Genomic DNA, 12,297 nt, shown 5'->3' with positions numbered 1-12,297 from the left:
CAAAACAATGGCAGCTCAGAATTAACGTTGGCAGTTTGTCTACAGTGTGTGTTTGAAGAAGGAATGTTGTAAAACTGGAAATTTCATATGAACATTTTCGTAGTATGACTTTTTACAATTTTCATAAAGGTCTCACTCCGTGAAAATGCCTTTGATTGACATGTTCAACTTCAATAATCAATAACCTTTGGAAAAGTCTGTTTAGAATCATTTTGCAGAAAATTACAACCTCTCTTCTGTCAGTGATGATTTTCATGTACGAGGATGATGAACCATTTTTGCACATCGAAGGCTGCTGTCTATACAATTTTGCATGAACATTTAGCTGTAAAAAAGATCTCGAAAACAGGTTCTCTTCAATTGGTGTAAGGAAATGCTAAAATAATTTGACTCAGAAGATAAAGAATCTCTATACAACATTGGAACACAGGACAAGACTTAGATATATTTGTCCGTGATGGAAGCTGTGCAGCAGTCAATTCTTCAGGGGTTCCAAGAAACTGGAAATTTAAGTTGTTTGTTCCTGAAACACTTCTAAGAAAAATGTGGCTTGTTACTTTTGTTACACTGGAGATGATATGACCTTTGTTTCTTATGATATAAAGACAGTCACTGCCAAATGGTGTAAAACAATTTGATTGCCACAAGTCAATGATGAAATCAGAAAAAGCAACCAGGACCCTCACAAAATTCTTAATCATGATGTCACCACATCCAAAAGTTGATGTATTCGATTGTTTTTCCTCTAAATACTGTCTTATCACCTGTAGTCACTTGAGTTACCATGATCTGACTTCTTTTTGTGCCTGTAAGTCAAATAAAAACAGCTTCGTAAGTATTTACATCACCTCAAGATGTTGAGTCCACCCAAAGTCATGTTTTTGAGGTTCAAACATTAGAACAGAAAAAAGGTTTCTAGAACCTGTTCTAGTGATGACCAAAGTGTGCAAATTTTAAAGACAAATATTTTGAGAAACAATGATATAATTTGTACAAAAAATGTTGATGACATTATTTTTGTAAAAAACCTAAAAGGCTGCCCTCAAATTTTGCTGACAGCTGGTATTGCTGTCTCCCATGATCATTACTGTGGAGTAATGTAAACATTAATTTAAATGTAAAAGGCGCTACCATAATCAGTCTATATATGGTTTCAAAAGGAAGGAGTTAAAAGTACTAGTACTCTAGAAAGTATAATGTCCAAAGTAACAGATGTAATGGGTTATGGAAAGGGAGAGAACATATTTAAATACACAGAGTACCACTTGTTTCTGAACTGTTCTTTAATGTCCTTCATTGCAACCATACTGGATACAACAAAAGCATTTAATTTGTGTTCTTTATGCAATGTTCCACAGAAATCCCTGTCATCCAAAAAGCAAACAAATGTTGACACACATTCCTCCAGATAGACAGTCCAATTAAACTTAGGACGACTACATGAGAGTGGATGCTATAAATTAAGTACTACAGATTTCTAGTATGCTGTAAAAAGGCTCAGTATCAAAAAGTGTAATGAACACTTAAAAAATAAAGATATATTCTAGTCTTTTTTTCCGGGTGACTTGTGCAAAAATTGTTTTAAAAAGCTAAGCGCTCTCAAAAATATGACTACATACATACTCTCAGTAACAAAACAAACAGTACCAAAATATTAAACTTTGGTGTGTGAAGAAACTACCCGATTCAGACACTTTGGTTAAACATTGTAAGCATCTGGATCACAAAAGGCAGCAATGAATAAATAAATTTGTAGATAGACGAAACAAAATGACACTCTTGTGCCCCATTGTTCCCTGGTATGTTGTAATGCAACCGAATAGTCCAGCACAATATGATTTAACATTTCTCATATCAGTCAACAACTAACAATGAACAGTAAATAGTTCCTCTTAAGTAACAATGTGAAACAATCACTTCCATTAGTATCTCATTCCCCTAGTCAGTATATTTCAATCTGCAACAACCATGCATAAAAACTGCAACCAACACTCACTCACTCCACATGTCACACCAGCCCTTTTCCAAAAAATAAAATCAACACATTGCACATTGTTGCATAAACGTTTGCCAAAAGGCAGCTATACACTACCAGAGCCAAAATAAGTGACCTCATTTATACATTTCAGACATTTCCTAAAAAGCTGGAATACTTTTCAGAGAAAATTTAAGCATAATTGCTTTGTTAAGTTAGCATTTGTACTGTTAATATAAATCAAAAGGAACAGTGGCCGAGACACGGCAAATCTTGCTCGCATTCCCTCTTAACGTGAGCAGCGACAGGAAGACGTTGCAGCCTTCAGCCCACCAGAGATTATTTTCACTTCTTTATCATTTCTGTCATTTTATTAAACAGCCACTAAAAATAGAAATATTGAATGACTAATTACAATACAGTAACTCTAATAAGGTTACAATATTTATTAATACATGATACAAAGTCTTAAGGAATTAAAATTGTTCAGTCTCTGAAAATATTAGAAACCAATCTTCTACAGAAATCTAAAAAACTGACTGATACAATTACAGTGATGCAACAGTTTAAGAGACAACAAATAAACAAAAACATGGCTACAAATTGTGTACAAGAAGAGAAAAGTACCAATAAGAATTCTAAAATGTTGAAGATGAGAAAATTTTTGGTGCCTACATTGTGGAGTTTCTTTGTCAGCCACTGCTGTACACTGGCAAGAACTGGCAAGAACCCTGATATTGGGCAGGTTAAAAGCATATTTACACCAGGATGCAGGTTAAAATGTGTGTTTTTTATGTAAGTACTGTTTCAAAACATGGCCACTGCAAAGCTGCAGACAACGATGCAAACTGAGTGCTTGCAAGTGTTAGCTATCCTCCAAAACCATTCGGAAGATATTTCTCCGAGTATAGTGAAATGTGTGGAGAAAATGCTACAAGTAATCGAATGCTAAGAAAATGGCTTAAGGTGTTCAAATGTTCACGATGAAGTGCAACATGGGCTACAATCTGTCATCAATGATGGTTCGGTGCAGAAAGTTCGTGAAAAAGTTTGAGAAAACAGACTCTTTATGATTCTGTCCTTATGTAAAGAATTTCCTCAACCTCAAGAATTTTTCTTTACAAAATTCTTACAGAACACTTGAACTACCAGAAGTTGTATACACACTGTTTCAAAAATGCTGGGTGAGGAACACAAAAGTGATCAAGTAGCCAATACTCTGAATTTCCTTGAGCAGTGTGGTAATAAAGGTGTTGAATGTTTAAATCCAGTTTTAGCTACATATGAAATATGGATGGCTCATATTAAATCAGAATCCAGACAATAACTCATGGAATGAAGGATTTCAAGATCACCAATAAAAGTGGCTTTCAATGTAACAACTGGAGTGCAAAAAAATTATGTATGCACACAATGCTTTGTGATGGGATATTGTTGCTTATGGATATTTTTCACCGCAGGCTAACGTAATTAATTCAGTATTGTACAACATTATGTGATTTGTATGGAGCATTGAAAACACTTGATGTGGAAAGCTCAATAGGGAGATTTATTTTGCTTCACGACACTGCCATACAGCTGAACAGACACAAGACCTCATTGCTTATACTGCTGGGAACAACTTGATAAACCTACAACCTCATCTGGTGCCTAGTGGTTACCACTAGTTCCTGCAAAAAATAAATAAATAAATAAATCCAGGACCAGTTTCCATGACAACGACATTTAGCAATACTTGCCAAACCAGATGCTGGATTTTTATGATAATGGAATTCAGGAGTTAGTTATTCAGTATGATAAACACACTGAACAAACAAAAGTAGTCACCCCCACATGTATCACATTAACACTGTGTAACACCATCTACAGACCCCATAATGTCTGCAGTTGGAAGTAAGAGCATTTGCAAGTTGCTTTAAGGCAGGCCAAATACAGGGTTTCCACAAATACTTTTACTAACTTTTAAAAAAAGAAAAAAGTAAGTAAGTAAGTAAATAAGTTCATACAAATATGTAGGATGTATCACGATTAATAGTATAAATGCATAAAGTTGAAAGTTCACGATCCTAGAAGCACTGAAGTCTCAGTAAACATAGGTCTGCAAAAATGAACCATTTGCAATATAATTGTGACTTTGTTATTACCAGTCACTACTGTCATGATTCTGTGTAAACATCACATGCTGGTCTGTGGTGTGGTCTCTGTTTACATTTTTGAGATATGGAACTGTAAACAGAATGGATATGACAGTACAGTACACAGTCAGAGTGGCACTCACGACAGCTGTCTACCGAGCGACAGTTGCATCGTACGTGTTGCTGGTAACGTAGAAAATTATACTAATGAGGAATATATAGACATGCATTTCCCATATGGTAGGGCTAACAGCAATGCACAGGGAGGCTGCACGCTTGCACCGATACACACATTCTGCTCTTAGGCACTCCAAGAGTCAAACGTTTACGTGGGTGCATCAACATCTCCGAGAAACTGTTAGCTTCGCACATGCAGTGGGAGTGGGTAGGTCTGCACACATTACATCTGTGCTTGTAAACAGCTGGAAACAGCGCCACATTCTACAGGAGTCCTGACAAGACGGCATTACCATCCTGTAAGTGGATGCAACAACATTCTGTATGCAATCCTACATTTGACAAAAACATTTTATTTACAGCTGAAGTAGGATGTGCTCATGGTAGTGTGTTCCATTATCACAACTTCAAGTTTGGAGTCATCTGGTCTCCAACCCCATGCACGACTCTTGGGTCATGAATGTTACCAAACAATCTCAATGCATAGAATTACTTTCAATTTCTGTGGTGTCATCTTGCAGAAGTATTTGAGGATGTTTCCTTAGAGCGACGTCAGATGATGTGGTACATGTATAATGGAGCACCAGCACGTTTTGCCGCTACGGTGAGATGACTAATGCACTGATATGGCCAAAGATGTGATTGGGTGAGGAGAACCTGTACTGTGGTCTCTAAGATCACCTTCTGTGAACCTCACATATTTCTGTGTTTGGAGCCACCTTAAGGGTACAGTGACTGCCACTTGGTTAACACAGTTGAAGTATTGGAGTAGATAGTTGTCAATGCTTGTCAAGAATTTCAAAGTGATCCAGATACGTTTGAAAGGACTTTAAATTCTTTGTGGGGATGGATACCGGCCTGCATCTGGGCAGAAGGACAACACTGAACGCCACCTTTAACTACGAGTAGTCGTGTTCATTCAACACACTTATACTTCAACTAAACTGTCTCTAATAACTTTTCTTCATATTGTACAGTATTATTACCTTTTCATAACCTGGATGATGATTACATAGAATCAAGTTAGTGGTACCTAGTGGCCACAAAGTCACAATTATCATGCAAATGGGTTGTTTGCAGACCTATATACTTAAGATTCTTTGCTACTAGTATCACATACCTTCAACTGCATGTGTTTAGGCCATTAATTATGATACATCCTTTACGTCTGAAAATCCTTCATTTTTGAGTTATTAATCAACATATACAATTTAGGTGACTGGAGCTCGGCAACATATAAGCTAATAATAAATGCTCAAAATGTCCACCTTTTGCTTTTAAAAATGCATGCACTCATTGCATTGGCTGTTAGACCATATCAAACAATCGCCAACCATTTTAAATGCTTTCACAGGTTTCTACAAGATGCCAATGAAGAGTTTCTGCATCTAGATGGTCTGCTGCACAGACCAATTCTTTATGGTGCCGCCAGAGATAATAATCCACTGGATTGAGGTCAGGGGAATATACAGCCCACAGAACTGGTACTCCTCTACCTATTAACCTGTAGTCATTGACGGAACCTTTACAGCAGAGCGGTACGTCGACAATATTCTACACCCAGTTTTGTTGCCCTTCCTGATGAGCCATCCCGGACTCACATTTCTGCAAGATAATGCCCACACACACACACACACACACACACACACAGCGAGAGTTTCTATCGGATTCTCCCTCCCAACTGAGAACGTTTGGAGCATTATGGGCAGGAACCTTCAACCAGCTAAGGATTTTGATGATCTAATGCATCAGTTGAACAGATTTTGGTACGATATCCCTCAGGAGGATATCTAACAACTCTATCGATCAAATGTTCAAATGTGTGTAAAAAAAAAAAAAAAAAAAAAAAAAAAAAAAAAAAAAAAAAAAAAAAAAAAAAAAATCGAGATTCGAGCACTGATTAAGTACTTCGTAAAGAAAGGTATGAAAGCAAAGGACATTCATGCTGATTTCCACAATACACTGGTGGTCTCTGCTCCTTCATATTCAACTGTTGTCAAGTGGACACATGAATTTAAATTTCATCGGGATAGCTTAGATGATGATCTGCACAGTGGTCAGCCGAGATGTGTCACTACTCCAGAAATCACTGCAAAAGTGCACAAATCGGTCACGGATGATCGCCAATTCAAAGTGCATAAATTGCTCATGCTTTCCAGATGTCATCCAGAATGGTTTATCACATTTTAACTGTGGTGTACGTACTGTAAGACCTTCAGTACACACACCACCAGATTATCTGACTTGTCGCTATAACGAAGTAGGCAAGTGTCAGCAATATGACTTCTGGTCTTATCGTGGCATGTTTATCTTCTGCCGTTAGGTCAGACGATAGAAATGCCACTTGCACGCTTAGAGTAGCAGATTGAAGGAGACCAACTTTAAACAGAACTTGATTAATTTTCACACACATTTATTAAAATAATAACAAGCATAAAAATATTTAACTTGGTTCTGGATACTACTTACAATTGACAATCTGAAGTTCCTTTGGTATTGGTACGTTAGCCACATTCTCACATATATCTCTGACACTTGACAAAAGTGTCTATACATTTATCTTAATGATTAATGGAAAATCTCATATGAGATGTGAAACAAATACTAACAAAGAGATAGAGGGGCTGGCCAGTACTTTCCTCAGCTCAGTACAGCCGATAGATACACATAAAACACGTAAAACAGAACCGAAAATTTACGTTCCTAGCTTTCGGAACAAATGTTCCTTCATCGGGGAGGAGAGAGGGGAAAGAAAGGGAAGAAGGGAAAGGAGATTCAGTTACTCACAACCCAGGTTATGAAGCAACAGGGAAAGGAAAATAGGGAGGGTAGCAAGGATGGAGGCATGGTTGTCAGAGGGAAGCCAAAGATATTCTACTGTAAGTACTGTGCCAGCTTCAAACCAAAGAGGATGCATACAGAAGTAAAGAGGTATATAGTGTAAAGATAAACACAACTATGTAGGATGAAAAGATGCGTGAATGGCTAAAGAGGAAAGGGAAAGAGAAGAAAACTGAAGAGTAAATGGGATTGAGGTGGTTTAACGTAGGTTCAGTCCAGGGGGATGGCGGGATGAAAGGATGTGTTGGAGTGCAAGTTCCCATCTCCGCAGTTCAGGGGGACTGGTGTTGGGTGGGAGAAGCCAAATGGCACATACGGTGTAGCAGGTTCCTAGGTCCCTAGAATTATGCTGGAGGGCATGCTCCGCTACTGGGTATTGGGCATCTCCTAAGCGGACAGTTCGACTGTGTCCGTTCATGCGCTCAGCCAGTTTAGTTGTTGTCATGCCGATGTAAAAGGCTGTGCAGTGCAGGCATGTCAGTTGATAAATGACATGTGTAGTTTCACACGTGGCCCTGCCTTGAATTGTGTATGTTTTACCAGTAGCGGGGCTGGAGTAGGTGGTTGTGGGGGGATGCATGGGGCAGGTTTTGCAGCGGGGTCGGTTACAGGGGTAGGAACTGCTGGGTAGAGAAGGTAGTCTGGGAATATTGTAGGGTTTAACAAGGATGTTACGGAGGTTAGGGGGGCGACGAAAGGCAACTCTGGGTGGTGTGGGGAGAATTTTGTCAAGTGATGATCTCATTTCAGGCGTTGACTTGAGAAAGTCATATCCCTGGCAGAGTAATTTGTTGATGTTTTCGAGGCCAGGATAATATTGGGTGACAAGGGGGATGCTTCTGTGTGGTCTGGGGGTAGGAACATTGTTGTTGGATGGGGAGGAATGTATTGCTCGGGAAATCTGTTTGTGGACAAGGTCTGCAGGATAGTTGCGGGAGAGGAAAGCATTGGTCAGGTTATTGGTGTAATTGTTGAGGGATTCATCTCTGGTGCAGATACGTTTGCCACGAATACCTAGGCTGTAGGGAAGGGAGCGTTTGATGGGGAAGGGATGGCAGCTATCAAAGTGAAGGTACTGTCGTTTGTTTGTGGGTTTGATATGGACAGAGGTGTGGATGTGAGCTTCAACAAGATGATGGTCAACATCCAGGAAGGACCAGGTGAAATTCAGATTCGAAAAGGAGTTGAGGTTATGGAGGAAATTAAGGAGTGTTTCTTCACCATGAGTCCAGACCACAAAGATGTCATCTATAAACCTATACCAGGCCAGGGGAAGCAGCTGTTGGGTCTTCAGGAAAGCCTCCTCCATGCGGCCCATGAAGAGGTTGGCATAGGACGGAGCCATCTTGGTTCCCATGGCCGTTCCCCTGATTTGTTTGTAGGTCTGGCCTTCAAAAGTGAAGTAATTATGGGTGAGGATGAAGTCGGTAAGTGTGATAAGGAATGAGGTTTTTGGAAGATCTTCGGGCGGGTGTTGGGAGAGGTAGTGCTCAAGGGCAGAGAAACCATGGGTATGTGGGATGTTTGTGTAAAGGGATGTAGCATCTATGGTGACAAGAAAGGTTTCAGGTGGGAGAGGAGTGAGAATGGATTTGAGGCGTTCTAGGAAGTGGTTTGTGTCTTTGATGTAGGATGGGAGTGTGCAGGTGATAGGTTGGAGGTGCTGGTCTACCAGAGCTGAGATACGTTCGGTTGGGGCTTTGAAGCCTGCTACAATGGGGCGGCCAGGATGGTTCTCTTTGTGGATTTTGGGTAATAGGTGGAAGGTAGGGGTACGTGGCTCAGGTGGAGTGAGTAAGTCTATGTAGGCCATTGTGAGGCCTTGTGAGGGACCTCGGATTTTTAGGATTTTCTGCAGCTCAGTCTGGATGGAGGGAATGGGATCCTGGGTAACAGCTTTGTAGGTTGAGGTGTCGGAGAGTTGACGCAGTCCTTCTGCCACATACTCCACACGGTCAAGTACGACAGTTGTGGAGCCTTTATCCGCCGGGAGGATGACAATAGAGCGGTCTATTTTCAGCTCCTTAATGGCACGGGATTCAGCTGGGGTGATGTTGGGGGTTGTTGGAATGTTCTTCAAGAAGGACTGGGAGGCAACACTGGATGTGAGGAACTCCTGAAATGTCTGCAAGGGATGGTTTTGGGGGAGGGGAGGAGGATCCCTTTGAGAAGGCAGTTGGAACTGTTCTAGACAGGGTTCAACACTGGGTCTAGTATTTGGGGGCTGTGTTTGGGTAGTGAAGTGATATCTCCAGTTGAGGGTCCGGGTGAATGAGAGGAGATCTTTAACCAGGGCAGTGTGGTGGAATTTAGGTGTGGGGCTAAAGGTTAAGCCTTTTGATAGAACAGATGTCTCTGGAGGAGAGAGGGATCTGGATGAGAGGTTTAGGACTGAATTGGGACTGGTGATATGTGGCATTTGACTGTGGTTATAGTTGAGATTTGGTCTGTGTGGGGTATGTGCTGGGATGGGGAGATTGAGTAGGGTGGCTAGGGCTAGGCTAGGTTTGTTGGCTATGAGGGGGGTTTGTTGAAGCTTCTGTCGTGGTTGGTGTTTGTGAGGGATAGGGAGAGGGATCCCCACTTCTTAGGTGTTGCACTAGCACTGTGGATAGTTTTTTCAGGTGGTGTGTGGCATGGAACTCATGTTTGCAGCTGGCTTCTAGGATGATGTTCCTGAGTGTGTTCTCCAAGCAAGGGTTTGAGAGGTGGAGGACTTTGAAGAGAGATAGGAGCTGCTGGGAGTGGTGGTTACATGAAGTAGTTTAAGGATTCAGGACAAGTTGGGTAAGGGCTAAGGATTGAAGGTTCTGGAAGTCCAGGAGAGACTGGTCGAAGGAGGAATTGCACCCAGAGAAGGGGAACTTTTAAAGTAAGCCTTTTAGGGGTAATTCCAAAGGATAAGTGGGACCGGAGGAAAAGTATGTCAGATTGCAGTTTGACTACGGTGAATGCATGTTTCCGGAATGAATGTAAATAATGTGGTATAGGATTAGGGTACATAGTGGGTAACTGGTGGGTAGGGAAATTAAATAACTAAAGTTGAAATAGTAATCATAAGAAGGAATAAAACGTGGAGGGAAGGACGAGAAAGAAAGAAATTGTGTTGGTAACGTTCAATACCAAAGGAAGACCACTAAATAAGAAAAATACGGAAAAAGTTGACCAGACTAAGCAAGTATGTCCAGATCAGGGGAAAAGAAGACACGCTGCTTAAAAACAGAGATAGCGAGTGGCGAAAAATAGATCGTGCGTGCCGCGAAAGAGATCGCGCGTGCCGCAAAAGAGATCGCGCGTGCCCCCAGACCACATAGAAGCATCCCCCTTGTCACCTAATATTATCCTGGTCTCGAATACATCAACAAATTACTCCGCCAGGGATATGACTTTCTCAAGTCAACCCCTGAAATGAGATCATCCCTTGACAAAATTCTCCCCACACCACCCAGAGTTGCCTTTCGTCGCCCCCCTAACCTCCGTAACATCCTTGTTAAACCCTACAATATTCCCAGACTACCTTCTCTACCCAGCAGTTCCTACCCTGTAACCGATCCCGCTGCAAAACCTGCCCCATGCATCCCCCCACAACCACCTACTCCAGCCCCGCTACTGGTAAAACATACACAATTCAAGGCAGGGCCACGTGTGAAACTACACACGTCATTTATCAACTGACATGCCTGCACTGCACAGCCTTTTACATCGGCATGACAACAACTAAACTGGCTGAGCGCATGAACGGACACAGTCGAACTGTCCGCTTAGGAGATGCCCAATACCCAGTAGCGGAGCATGCCCTCCAGCATAATTCTAGGGACCTAGGAACCTGCTACACCGTACGTGCCATTTGGCTTCTCCCACCCAACACCAGTCCCTCTGAACTGCGGAGATGGGAACTTGCACTCCAACACATCCTTTCATCCCGCCATCCCCCTGGACTGAACCTACGTTAAACAACCACAATCCCATTTAAACTTCAGTCTTCTTCTCTTTCCCTTTCCTCTTTAGCCATTCACGCATCTTTTCATCCTACATAGTTGTGTTTATCTTTACACTATATACCTCTTTACTTCTGTATGCATTCTCTTTGGTTTGAAGCTGGTGCACTACTTACAGTAGAATATCTTTGGCTTCCCTCTGACAACCATACCTCCATCCTTGCTACCCTCCCTATTTTCCTTTCCCTGTTGCTTCATAACCTGGGTTGTGAGTAACTGAATCTCCTTTCCCTTCTTCCCTTTCTTTCCCCTCTCTCCTCCCCGATGAAGGAACATTTGTTCCGACAGCTAGGAACGTAAATTTTCGGTTCTGTTTTATGTGTTTTATGTGTATCTATCGGCTGTACTGAGCTGAGGTAAGTACTGGCCAGCCCCTCTCTCTCTTTGTTAGTATTTGTTACACATTTATCTTCATGGCTAAGTACAAGAATATGGTAATCTTACTATGCGCAGACAGAAAAACCTGACTATAGACTGGTACAGACTAATGCAGACTGGTACAGACTAGTGCCGACAAATGCGGACGGAATAATCGGAGGTGTGTACACACATTATAATAATTCGCCCATTCATGTATCATTACACGAGTGTGATCTGCAAGGAGAAAAGATTCTAAGGAAGTAAAATACGACGTTCTTATATGAACTTGAAGCAACAATAATTAAAACACTATAAAGCCTGAGTAAATACCAACAGAAAGAAAACTTGTCCTCCTGCCCCCCCTCTCATGGACATAATGCTGGTGGTGGTGTGTCATTTCCACCAAAAGCACAGTTGATGGGAAAATAAAAATTGCACACTTGTAATGCCAACACCCTGTTGTGAGAAAACAAAGAGTTACTACACTTTGGCAATAAAATACAACGTTCTTACATGAACTTGAAGGAACAATCTTTAAAACACTATAAAGCATGAGTACATACCAATAAAATAACAACTTGTCCTCTTCCCCTCCCCTCCCCCCCCTCCCTCCCGCCAACCATTCTCGTGGACATCATGCTGCTGCTGGTGTGTCATTTCCACCAAAAGCCCAGTTGATGGGCAAATAAAAATTTCAGCCATGTAATACGAACACCCTGCTGTGAGAAAACAAAGATTTACTACACATTGGAAACAAAATGCTACGTTCTTATATGAAATTGAACGAACAATCTGTAAAACACTATAAAGC

At 41.2% G+C, this 12,297-nt stretch overlaps 1 long non-coding RNA gene across 1 annotated transcript; it reads right to left on the bottom strand.

Moving 5' to 3' along the window:
* Nucleotides 1-1,265: 1,265 nt before the first annotated feature.
* Nucleotides 1,266-11,880, bottom strand: LOC124719111. Its single transcript, XR_007005987.1, has 2 exons — nt 11,817-11,880; nt 1,266-2,359 (listed from the first exon to the last, which is right to left on the bottom strand). It is a non-coding gene; the product is annotated as an uncharacterized LOC124719111 (long non-coding RNA).
* Nucleotides 11,881-12,297: the final 417 nt, after the last annotated feature.

The sequence above is a fragment of the Schistocerca piceifrons genome, chromosome 10 (assembly GCF_021461385.2).
Source record: "Schistocerca piceifrons isolate TAMUIC-IGC-003096 chromosome 10, iqSchPice1.1, whole genome shotgun sequence".
NCBI lineage: Eukaryota > Metazoa > Arthropoda > Insecta > Orthoptera > Acrididae > Schistocerca > Schistocerca piceifrons.
Note: the sequence above shows the minus strand (reverse complement) of the source record. Positions and strands in the feature narration are given on the sequence as shown.